General features: G+C 39.2%; 1 pseudogene; it reads left to right on the top strand.

The window, feature by feature from the left end:
- The first annotated feature begins 2,278 nt into the window (after positions 1–2,278).
- On the top strand, positions 2,279–2,378 carry LOC117160426 (U6atac minor spliceosomal RNA; annotated as a pseudogene).
- Positions 2,379–11,686: the final 9,308 nt, after the last annotated feature.

The following is an 11,686-nucleotide window of genomic DNA, read 5'->3' as shown; positions in this document are numbered from 1 at the left end:
GCCTGTTGGATGTCTAGGAAAACCGCTGAGCAATATTTTTTCTTTTCGAGTGTTTGGTTGATCGTATGAGTTAGGCGGTGGATTTGCTCTACTGTTGAATGATGTTTTCGGAAGCCGAATTGGTGATCTGGGAGTGTTTTCAAGTTCTCTAGGATTGGAAGGAGTCGGTTCGTGAGCATCTTCTCGAATAGTTTGGACAGGGTAGGTAAAAGACTGATTGGGCGATAGGAGCTGGTTTCGTATATCGGTTTACCGGGTTTAGGGATGAGGGTAATCAATGAGATTTTCCAGGCCCTAGGATAGTGTTCAAGGCGAAGGATAGCATTAAAAATCCATGTGATGAGTGCGATCCCTTTTATGGGAAGTTCCTTGATTGCTTTATCGTCTATTAGGTCGTGCCTTGCTGCTTTCTTGGGATTTAGGGGACTGACCCGAACCGGCTGACAGCGGAAACGATCAACACAACCATAAAAAGAAGACTAAAAGGGAAACGCCCAGCAGATCTCACAAAGGATATATCTTAACAAACACGAAGACGGTACCCCATTGGGGGTAGCCACCCACATGATAATCAAACAGATAAAAAATTCTACCAAATGTCCAAATTGGACAAATTGTAAATGTGAAATTTTAAATAAAAATAAAAAAAAATGCATCTTCGTAGAAAAAAAAAAGAAAAAAAAATCATTGTTGAAGTTATCTGTTCGAGGCACGTGTGATAAATGCGTAACAGAAATATATTTGAGTATAAGTGTAACTGTAAGTATAAGTATAAATATAAGGGTATACTAATCCAGATCCACATTCTGGCAGCGTTACACTACAACAGAGTTTCGAAGCCATGAGTCTATTTATAGAACTACGAAGACTGGCCCGTCTATATGTCGGATTTTTTCCAAAATCGATCTCGTGCGCGCTTACCATCGAATTCCCATCGCGCCGGAGGACGTACCGAAAACTGCGATTACTACCCCTTTCGGCCTTTTCGAAGCGACTAGTATGATGATTGGGCTCCGAAACGCCGCCCAAACGTGCCAAAGATTCGTGGACGAAATCACGGGAGGCCTCGATTTCGTCTACGCGTATATCGATGATTTTTTAATCGCGTCCGACACCGAGGAACAACACCGCGAACACTTGCGGATTTTGTTCAATCGCCTCGACGAATACGGGGTCGTTATAAACCTCGCAAAATGCGAATTTGGCGTGCGCGAAATTCAATTTCTTGGCTATACCGTTACCGCGGAGGGGACAAAACCTCTGGCTGAACGCGCTGACGCGACAATCAAAGCACCGCGACCTGGTACTGTTAAGGAACTGCGAAGATACTTCGGTATGATCAACTTTTATCGACGTTTCATACCGGTCAATGATACTTGGCAGCCTCTGCGTTTCATCACGAAATTCCTATCCCTCCCGCAACGAAAGTACGGGATACATACATATGTATTTTCTTGCTCTTCCAACCCATTGCCGTTGCGGTCATTTGTTGCAAATTCGATCGTTTGCATCTGACCTAAATCTTGAGGTTAAAATTTTCTGTTACAAATTATTAATTAGACCTATTTATAACTTATGCTAATCCCATATGTTATAAAATTTCTGCCAGTGCGGTGGTAAACGCAAGGCTAGGCATCTTGAAAATAAGTGCATTAGAAGAAGCAGGAATTATTTTAGAACGACCATCTCTTACTACAAGAATTATAATAGCAGCAAAAATATATTATTAAGAGCTTCATAATAGATTTAATAATAATGATTTAATTAAGGGAATTATTTACCTTTACCCTTTGTATTTAGAGAGGGCTATGAAAAATGTACATCTCCTTCAAGAGGCTAATTAGAATACTTCCTATGATGTACATTACCACATTAAGAATCAAATTCTTTCCAATGAGCTAGAAGCTCGGCGGGGCAGTTGGCTATGGTCTTTAAGGTCGAGAATTGAAGGTGACGCGTCGCGAGTTCGAATCCTCGGTATGTAAAGATCCGAGATTAAAGGGACGGAAAACCAAAATTTCTGCTTACAACAGGCAAGCGGCCAGCCCCTCCCTTGCTTGTGGTGTGGGCGTACTTTCGGGGAGTGCGCTTGGTAAAGGTGTGTTTGGTGTTAAGCACCCGGGGGCCCGAGGGCCACACTCGCGCACTAGTCTACCGTCGTCCCGCCCGTGGAGGTTTTAGCCGGTAAGAATCCGGCACTACCTTCTGCCCGTCCCCACAGGGTTGTAAGGTGTCTATGAAGATTTCCTCCACGTAAAAAAAAAAAAAAAATTTTTTTTTGTAGTACGGAAGGAGACATGCTTAACACTCCCGTAGACAAGGATGGAACACATATATAAATGGTTAGGTGAGATTATTTTCATAAAAAATGAATTTTTGATCAATATCCAAACGTGTTATATTGTATATCAATTGTATAAATAAGAAGAAAGGATTAATATATCCTTTTAAACTTTGCATGCTGCACAAAAATACAGAACACATTTATTCGCAATATATTCTAATAGAGTTTCATTCGTTTGAAAAGACACAAAAGAGTTTGTCGACATTTCTTAAACATGATCGAAATTGATTGCAATATACTTGCGTCTACAGTTTGCTACTGGAACAGACGATTGTCAGAGATGTACTTACATACGTTTAAGGCGGATCGTATTGTTGTGCCTTGGAGTGACAACGTTGTTTTGCTCTGCTAGGTCTAAAGGTAAACAAATTCCGAACAAAACATTATCGTCGTTCTTTCTAATCGTCATCCGGAGTGACATTTGAAATTTTTATAATGCCATCGTTCGATACGAATAGACGAACGTCCTTTCTAGGACGATCATTATAACAGGTCATACAGTGGAATAGCAAGCGTAGAGTTGAAGGTGCGACTATTACAACTGGCATACACTATCTTTGTACTTGTATTTAAAGTGATTTTAATATACACTGACTGTTACATTTTTATCACTCCTCTCTTTAATAAACCAACTAACACGTAGAATGTACCACATCAGCTCGTAATTTTTGGAATAAGATACGAGATGTTCTACATAATCCATATATTCCTTGTCTTTGTTTTCAAACTGAACAGTATCTAGAAGTTATCTGCAAATCCGGATATATTCCATCTAAAGCATTTATTTTCTGAGATTCCTTAGATTTATAGATTAGCATAAGAAATATTTACCGATCATGCGTATTACTGTACGACAAATGTTTGATATATACTTTTAACAATTATTGTGCCGATTTAAAATATTCATAACCAAGGTTATATATGTCGGAGATGAAAGAACACCGGAGCCTTTCGAATTTTGGATAATTCCCTAACATTGTAACCTAGAGTCTACTGTAGCTGTAATTAAACAATTGTAGTTATTCAATCCGATTGTAATTGTTTGAGAGTTGTGATAATGAGCTTGGGCTCGAGGCGACAGCCAGTCGCCGAACGTAGCCGCGGTCACGGGATGAACGCTTTGTCTAACAAAGGCATGGAATAATTCTATAGCTCTCCTTGAAAAGGAAATAGTTGTAACACTCAACAGTAAACATTCCAACTGCCTCTGTCCGGTAGCGCGCCACACGCAGACCCTATTCTTCGAGTAAGATGATTGCCAGATGTCGATGCGTCTCCGCAGTACATGTTCAGCTAGCTCGAGGGCCCGTTATAAATCTAAACAGAAATAAACTAAACATAGCACCCAGCCTCGAGCTTACCTTCGACCATACGCCCATAATAATTACATACAGAAACAAACCAATACTTTACAGCAGCACAGAGAAGCTATGCAATAAAACCACCAAATGGCAAAGAAATAATAGAGAGCAAAGAAATAATAGAGAGCAAAGAAATAATAGAGAGCAAAATCAGCTGCAACATCCCACTGAAAACACCCGAACACATCGATCAAGCAGTAACAACGCTCACAGAAACTATCCAAGAAGTGGTGTTGGTTTCATATTTTTCCAATCTTTTTTACTTAACAATATACTTTCAATAATCTATAATTGAAGCATCGAAAAACATTAATGTTTTAGTATTACACTATTACCATACATTACATCATTCTTATTTTTACACACATTTATATTTTTCTAAATATTCGTTTTCTGTACATCAAAAGCTGTTGAGATTTATCTCGGAATAGAGAGTAAAAATGCATGGATGAATGTAATAAGATAACAAGATAACAACAATAACAGAGATAAAAAAAGGGCAGAAAATAGCGTGCAATTAAAAATTTTAGCGGGTTTAAAGAAAAAAATGTGTCTTATAAAAAGAAAAAATAAACATTAAGGTGCTATAACAATTATTTAAATAAACTGTTTGATGAACTTTTTTAGTTCATCGAGAAGGAGAATATATAATAATTTTAATCCTTTTTTGGTTTTTCGTTTCAGTCAAGAATTACGAGGTGGATCTTTCACGCCGATTGAAAACTGCAGCTCATGAAATAGGATTAGAAATCTGTTATAATTTTTCTTTTTACTTAAAAAAAGATTTGTTTGTGTTCGTTAAATATATATAAAATCATATCTCAAAATTCAACAAATTCGTTTCTTTCTTACCCTTCTAAAAAAAATCACAAAAAGACGCTGTTTTAGAACATTCTAATTCAGGGCATTCCCTTAATACATCTGCAGAATCTACGAAAGAAGCAAAAATATTTAGTTAATTCCGACAGATTTCAAAATATATTAATTCATAGGAAATCATGAAAAATTTTGCACAGATATTTATAGTGTACGTTTTGAAAAATAATTAATCTACATACATGTTATGTTTTCTAGAATTAAGCATTAGATTCAACCAGAATCAAACATACGATAAACATTTATTATTCAAGTTATACCACACCAGAATAATTTACTTATAATTCTCAAAGAGAATTGATTGTAAAATTCTTCCAAATAAAAAAAAAAGAAAAATGTTATCTTTTCGATACATATTCATACAATCTAACATGACATGATGACAAATTTTAAACAAAATTTTCTATTTCGTCGTGTATACTATTATCTTCATTGTATATAATTTTCACAAATAGTTTGATATGATAACTTCATTGCAATAAACAAAAATGATAGAAATAAAAAATAAATGAAAATAAAAAATATAGATGAAAAATAGAATTTAAATTATTACTATTTAAAATACAGCTGAAATAATTTTTCTGCAGAGATGGCAATGTTTTCCTACCTGTATCGAAGTGTAAGAAATTATGCAAATATGATATTTCAATCTTTGACACTAACAGTGAAATGTATTTTATAACTAGAAATGAAGACAGAAACTATAAGTAGTATTATTGTCATTATAAGCATCGTAATTGATATTATATGTATACGTGTGTATACTTACATACGTATATATGTATATGTCGGAGGTAAAAGGAAAGCCGAAGCCTTTCCTTGGAAATTTTGGGAACATCCTCTAGTACTTTAGCCTATATTTTATTATAGCTGTAATTGTTTAAAATTTGTGATAGCGAGATTGGGTTCGAGGTGACAATTGGTCGCCGAACGTAGCCACGGTCACGAGATAAACGTTTTGCCTAAGGGAGGTCTGGAGTGGTTGTATGGGTTTTCCGAGAAGTGTGATCGTGGCGGCATGCGCCCTCTAGAGCGGGCCTAGCCACGTGTGAGGTTACCTCGAAGGTGCCGAGACAATGGGACATACATTGTATCAATAAACAAACTCCAGGCAGAAACTACCTAGCAACGGCGTTCCGAACTTTTCGATGCTTCTAACGAGTGCGTATCGAATTGCAGACGAGGCTGGCATTCGTGCGATTGCCTTGGAGAGTGACGCATCGAGTATTTTCGTCAATCGTATTTTGCGCCTAAGATTATTTTTTACGCTTAGTAAAGAGTTATCTCGTTGGCCGTGGATTCGTTTGAACCCAACAAAAACATTGTTAATAGTGTACATTAAATTCATTATTCGTAAATCATATTATTCATTAACTTCATTGTTTATCAAATTTATTATTCATTAGACTTAATTATTTGTTAAGCTTAGTGATAGTCTTGTATATACGTGTACATATAATCTCGGCTTTGTGAAACGATGGCTAGTCCACGCGAAGAGTTATCACGCGCCCAAAATTCCGATCTTAACCCGACATATATATATAAAGAATATATAAAGAATAAGTTGATTAAAATTTTGAACACAAATAGAAATTTAACGTTAATTATTCTCATTTTTAACCTTTAACGCTCCCACTTTTAATTGTGAATATCGACCGACAACTCCAACTTATTCTCATTATACTTCGATTTGCAAGTTTTTAACACTTTACCGACCGATAGCCGAATAATCGCTTTTTTGTCGTCGACACTTACCGACTGATAGACTATTAATCGGCTATTACTATAATTAAAAGCTATTACTTATAATTCTCCATGAGAATTGGTTGTAAAATTCTTTCAATTAAAAAAAAAAAGGAAAAAAGTTTTTAAGTACCAGATTTTAAAAAAGGTACCGCACCGCACCGCACATAGGTGGTGCTTGAGAGGCACACTTGGAGCGTTAAATGTTAAGAGGAGATATAAATTTGTAAATTTATCAAATACAAAAATATTATTCAGAAATACTTGAAAAACTTTGACATTTTTTAGGAAAAAACTTGTTTTGCAACAACAAAAAGTTATCAATGTACAATGGAAGCTTCCCACACTAAAAAGGAAAAGAGGAACAAAAGTAGATTTGGAGAATTCACGTACGAAAATAAGACTAATTAACGTGAAAACCAATATTAAGTGGTTAGAAGATTCGTAAACGTCAAATAGATGTATAACATTACAAAACATCAGTTTTTTTTTTTTTTTATTTGTTGAAATTACAATCAATTCTCGCGTTGAGAATTTTCAGTAATTTTTCTGGCGTGGCGCAGTGACATGGCTGTTTATTTACAATAAGTTAATACTTATTATAGATAGGTATAATTTATAAGTATTATAAGTAAGTGCAAATGCTTAATTTGGATAATTAAATGAATCTAACGTTTAGGTCTAGCGGGTAGTGCCTCTTCAGCCTGCGAATCTGGTCCGTCGTATCGAGTAGTCCAGTGATTAGGGGGTTTCGGTGTTTGTTGATTCTTTTGCTATATCTGTCGCTATATTTTGCTATTTCCTCTTTGACGGTGGGTATCTTGAGGTCGCGGTGTATTGTTTCATTGGTTACATACCAAGGTGCGTCAATTAGGGATCTTAGCGTTTTCGATTGAAAGCGTTGGAGTATTTCGATGTTGGAGTTACTTGCTGTTCCCCATAGTTGAATTCCGTAGGTCCAGACAGGTTTTATTGCGGTCTTGTAGAGGGTAATTTTATTCTGTATGTTTAGTTTGGAGCGTCGGCCCGTGAGCCAATAGAGTTTTTTTAGTTTGTCCTTTAGTTGCTTCGTTTTATCTGAGATGTGTGTCTTCCACGTTAGTCTCCTGTCCAGGGTCATGCCCAGGTATCGGACTGTGTCCCTGCTAGGAACTGTTGCATTGTTGATGGTGACCTGGGGGCAGGATTGTTTTCGGAGCGTGAAGGTTACATGTGAGGATTTCTTTTCGTTGACTTTGAAGCCCCATTTGTGAAACCACTTTTCCATGCAGTCGAGACTTCGCTGGAGAGTGGATGAGGCTATTACCGGGTCTGCGTGGGTAGCTAATAGCGCTGTGTCGTCTGCAAATGTCGCTATTGTTATATCGTTTGATATAGGTAGGTCGGCAGTGTAGATGGAGTACAGTAGGGGTCCGAGGACACTACCTTGGGGTATGCCGGCTTCTATTGGGAATGTTGCGGAAGTGGCGTCTAGGCATTTAACCATGAATTGTCTATTGGTTAGGTAAGATTTTAGGATGGAGTAGTAGGGGTGAGGTAGGATCTTTTTAATCTTGTATAGTAGCCCTTCATGCCATACTTTGTCGAATGCCTGTTGGATGTCTAGGAAAACCGCTGAGCAATATTTTTTCTTTTCGAGTGTTTGGCTGATCGTATGAGTTAAGCGGTGGATTTGCTCTACTGTAGAATGATGTTTTCGGAAGCCGAATTGGTGATCTGGGAGTGTTTTCAAGTTCTCTAGGATTGGAAGGAGTCGGTTCGTGAGCATCTTCTCGAATAGTTTGGACAGGGTAGGTAAAAGACTGATTGGGCGATAGGAGCTGGTTTCGTATATCGGTTTACCGGGTTTAGGGATGAGGGTAATCAATGAGATTTTCCAGGCCTTAGGATAGTGTTCCAGGCGAAGGATAGCATTAAAAATCCATGTGATGAGTGCTATCCCTTTTGTGGGAAGTTCCTTGATTGCTTTATTGCCTGTTAGGTCGTGTCCTGCTGCTTTCTTGGGGTTTAGGCGACTGATTGTTTCTATAGTCTCTGCAGAGGAGAAGGGTTTGATAGGAGGGGACATTTGGAAGGGGGTGTGCAGGTATTCGGTAACGTCCGCGGCGGCTTTGGGGGAATGGGGTTTGAATATTTCTGACAAGTGTTTAGCAAACAGATCGGCTTTTTCTGTAGGGCTTCGCGCCCATCTACCTTGCGGACGGCGGATAGGTGGGATTATTTGTGGGGGGCGTGTGAGTTTCCTGGAGGCCTTCCATAGTGAGTAGTTGGCGTCGGCTGTGGGGGATAAGCTGGCGAGGTATTTATGGAAGCAGTCGTTTTTATAGTTCTTTAAGGTTCTGGATAGCTTTCTAGTTGCGTTGTTAAGTTTGCGTTTGTCCTCCGGTGTTCTATGGGTCTGCCATACTCTTCTTAGTCTACGTTTTTCTGCTATTTTTTTTAGTATGTATTGGGGATATTCTTGTTTGCTGTTGGATGGCTTTGTCGGTGTGGAGAGGCGGATTGCGTTTATTATGCTCGTGTTTAAGTATTCCGTGGCTGCTTCGATATCTTCCTTTGTTTTTAGTGGGGTGAAGGCTGAGGTTGAGTGTGTAAAGACTTCTCTGAAGAGCTGCCAGTTGGTGTGTTGGTTGTGAATGGAGCCATTAGGTGTATTCTCGATGATTGTTGAACTGACTGTTGCTATCACGGGAGAATGATCAGAGGAGAGATCAGCCGAGGAGTTGATCTGGACGTGTCTTGATGGGATATTTTTAGTTATGAAGAAGTCGAGAAGGTCGGGTATTTTGTTGGTGTCAGTGGGCCAGTATGTGGGTTCGTATGTGGTGAGGTAGTTGTTGTTTATTATGCTGTTTAAGAGGTTTTTGCCTCTTGCTGTAACCAGTCTGCTGCCCCATTGGATGTGCTTGGTGTTATAGTCTCCTCCAACTATGAATCTATTGCCCAGGGTGTCCAGAAAGTTATCAAAGTCTTCGTTGGCGATGGAGTGTCTGGGAGGGCAGTATACTGCTGAGGTGGTGATTGAGCCATGACAGTCTTCTATTGCTACGTTTGTTGCTTGGAGGTAGTCTTTCTGGAATGATGGAAGTTCGTAGTGCTTAATACTTGCTTTGATTATTATTCCGGTGCCACCGTGGGCCTTTCCGCTGGGGTGTTGGGTATGGTAGAATTTGTAACCATTTATTTTCAGGTAGCTCTTGTCGGTGAAGTGGGTTTCCGATACGAGCATTACGTCGATTTGCTGGTGTTTTAAGAAGAGTTCTAGTTCAAGTTTGTGTTGCGCTAGACCGTTGGCGTTCCAGAGTGCTATGCGCCTTGGTTTTATTTTGAGTCGGGGCGTGCTAATTTTTCCACGATGAGTGTTAGTAGCGATAGCAAGTGATTTATTTGCTCTGATTGTTTCTCTATTAGCTTTTCAAGCCTTGAGGAGTTGTCTGTGTTAGGTGGGTTGGGGACACTGTTTTGGGGAAGGTACCTTTGGCTGTTCGGGTTATTTTGGATGCCTTGTACTGCTTGGGCATAGGAGGTTGAGGTGGAGATGAATTTGGTAGGACTGGGTGTTTGGTTGGTTGAGGGGGTTGGGGTAGTCGTGAATTTCGGTGGGCTGGGTGTTTGGTTGGATACCTCTTTTGCTCTGAGCTTAGGGTACCTGTTCGTGTATAGTGTTTTATATGCTGGGCAGTCTTTGTAGTTGGCAGGGTGGTCCCCTTGGCAGTGGATGCATTTCGCTGGGGTTTCCGGTGATTTGGCGCACTGGTCAGTGGAGTGAGTGCCTGCGCATTTAACGCAGCGGAAAGTATGGTTGCAGTATTTCTGCGTATGACCGTACCTTTGGCACCTTTTGCATTGCACCATTTCTTTTTTCACGAGCGGTGGTTCGATCTTTACTATCGCGTTCATTAGGCGACTGATGTTGTAGATTTCCTTATTGTTCGGCTTTTGTTTAATGTCTAGGAAGAATAAGGATAACGGGTCTTTCGAGACTCTATGCCTTATATTACTTACGTTGATGACTTCGTGGCCGAGTTTTGAGAGTTCGTATTTGAGTACGTCTATGTCTGCTGAGTGGTGTACGTTTCGTAGGACCACCCGGAAAGGCCTTTCCTGTTTGAGTTGGTAGGTGTGGAAGTTGGCGTTCAGGGTCCTGAGTGTCTTGGTGAGTTTTCTGTAAGCTTCTGGGTTCGTCGGCAGTATTTTTACTTTATTGTTGCTTATCTTAAGGTTATATTCCTCCTTGCTGATATCTCTCTCTAGGGACTTGATCATTGTCTGTATGTCAATGATGTCGTTCACAAATATTGGTGGGGGAGGGGGGATTCTCTGTGAGTGTTGGTTTGGTGGCAGTTCTACGATTTCCATGGCGTCGTTTGAGGATTCCAATACGGCGAACCTGTTGTGTGTGTTTATTTGCGTTGCTGTTTCTATTTTCCTTTTCTTTGTAGTATTAGCGTCGTTAGTGCGGAGAGTTCTGCTACACTTCTGCCACGGGGGGGTAGCACGGGGTATCATCGAGCTAGTTAATTCGGAATGAACAACTAGTCGTGAGGCTGTGAGGCTAGTATTCGGGTTGGGGTTAGGTGCGTGGGATTTCTTCTCCCTAAAGGGTAAGGAACACCTAGCTGTGTTCTCTTTCGACGGTTGGGCGACACGTGTTGTTTTCGGACTACGCTGGGCACTGGAGACACGTCTGCACGCTTCGGCACTCCACAACGAACTACAAAACATCAGTGATGAGAATTTATAAAATCATTCTACTTTTATATCACACACTATACATTAAATGTAATGTAAATTAAATAAGACAAGGAAACGTTAAAACTACATATAAGAACCAAAAAACATATAACGAAACAATTGGAAGAACAAATGAAATTACAAGAGCTCGATTCAGACGCATACAGGATAGTAAGAAATATTCCAAAAAATAAAAATGTAAATTATTATACCTACTAAGCAAAGATATTAAAAGGTTTCAGGTTACAATAAAAGAATTATACCCAAAACTTTTTTCTTATTTGGTAGACTTTTCACAATCAATTCTCATTGAGAATTATAAGTAAATTAAACACCCAAAACTTGACATAAAATATATCAAAACAGATCTATTGGAAAGGAGACACACGCTACACAACGTAATTTACTTAAGCGAAAGTGTCGCTTTAACACCATTGTCAATGTTTCTCTCTGAACGTGAATAAGACGGTATGTGATACGTTTATAAAAGTATAAACGCCAAGAGCTAATAATAATATTCCACAGTGTGTGTTACGACCGTTCGCGGAGAGACGCGGTCGCTAGGAGAACGCGTCAGCGAGATCATGTTAATCGACGCCGCGAAATAGTCGTTCCCCTGTTTCGTTTA

Source organism: Bombus vancouverensis, chromosome 18, assembly GCF_051014615.1.
Source record: "Bombus vancouverensis nearcticus chromosome 18, iyBomVanc1_principal, whole genome shotgun sequence".
NCBI classification, from domain to species: domain Eukaryota; kingdom Metazoa; phylum Arthropoda; class Insecta; order Hymenoptera; family Apidae; genus Bombus; species Bombus vancouverensis.
Note: the sequence above shows the minus strand (reverse complement) of the source record. Positions and strands in the feature narration are given on the sequence as shown.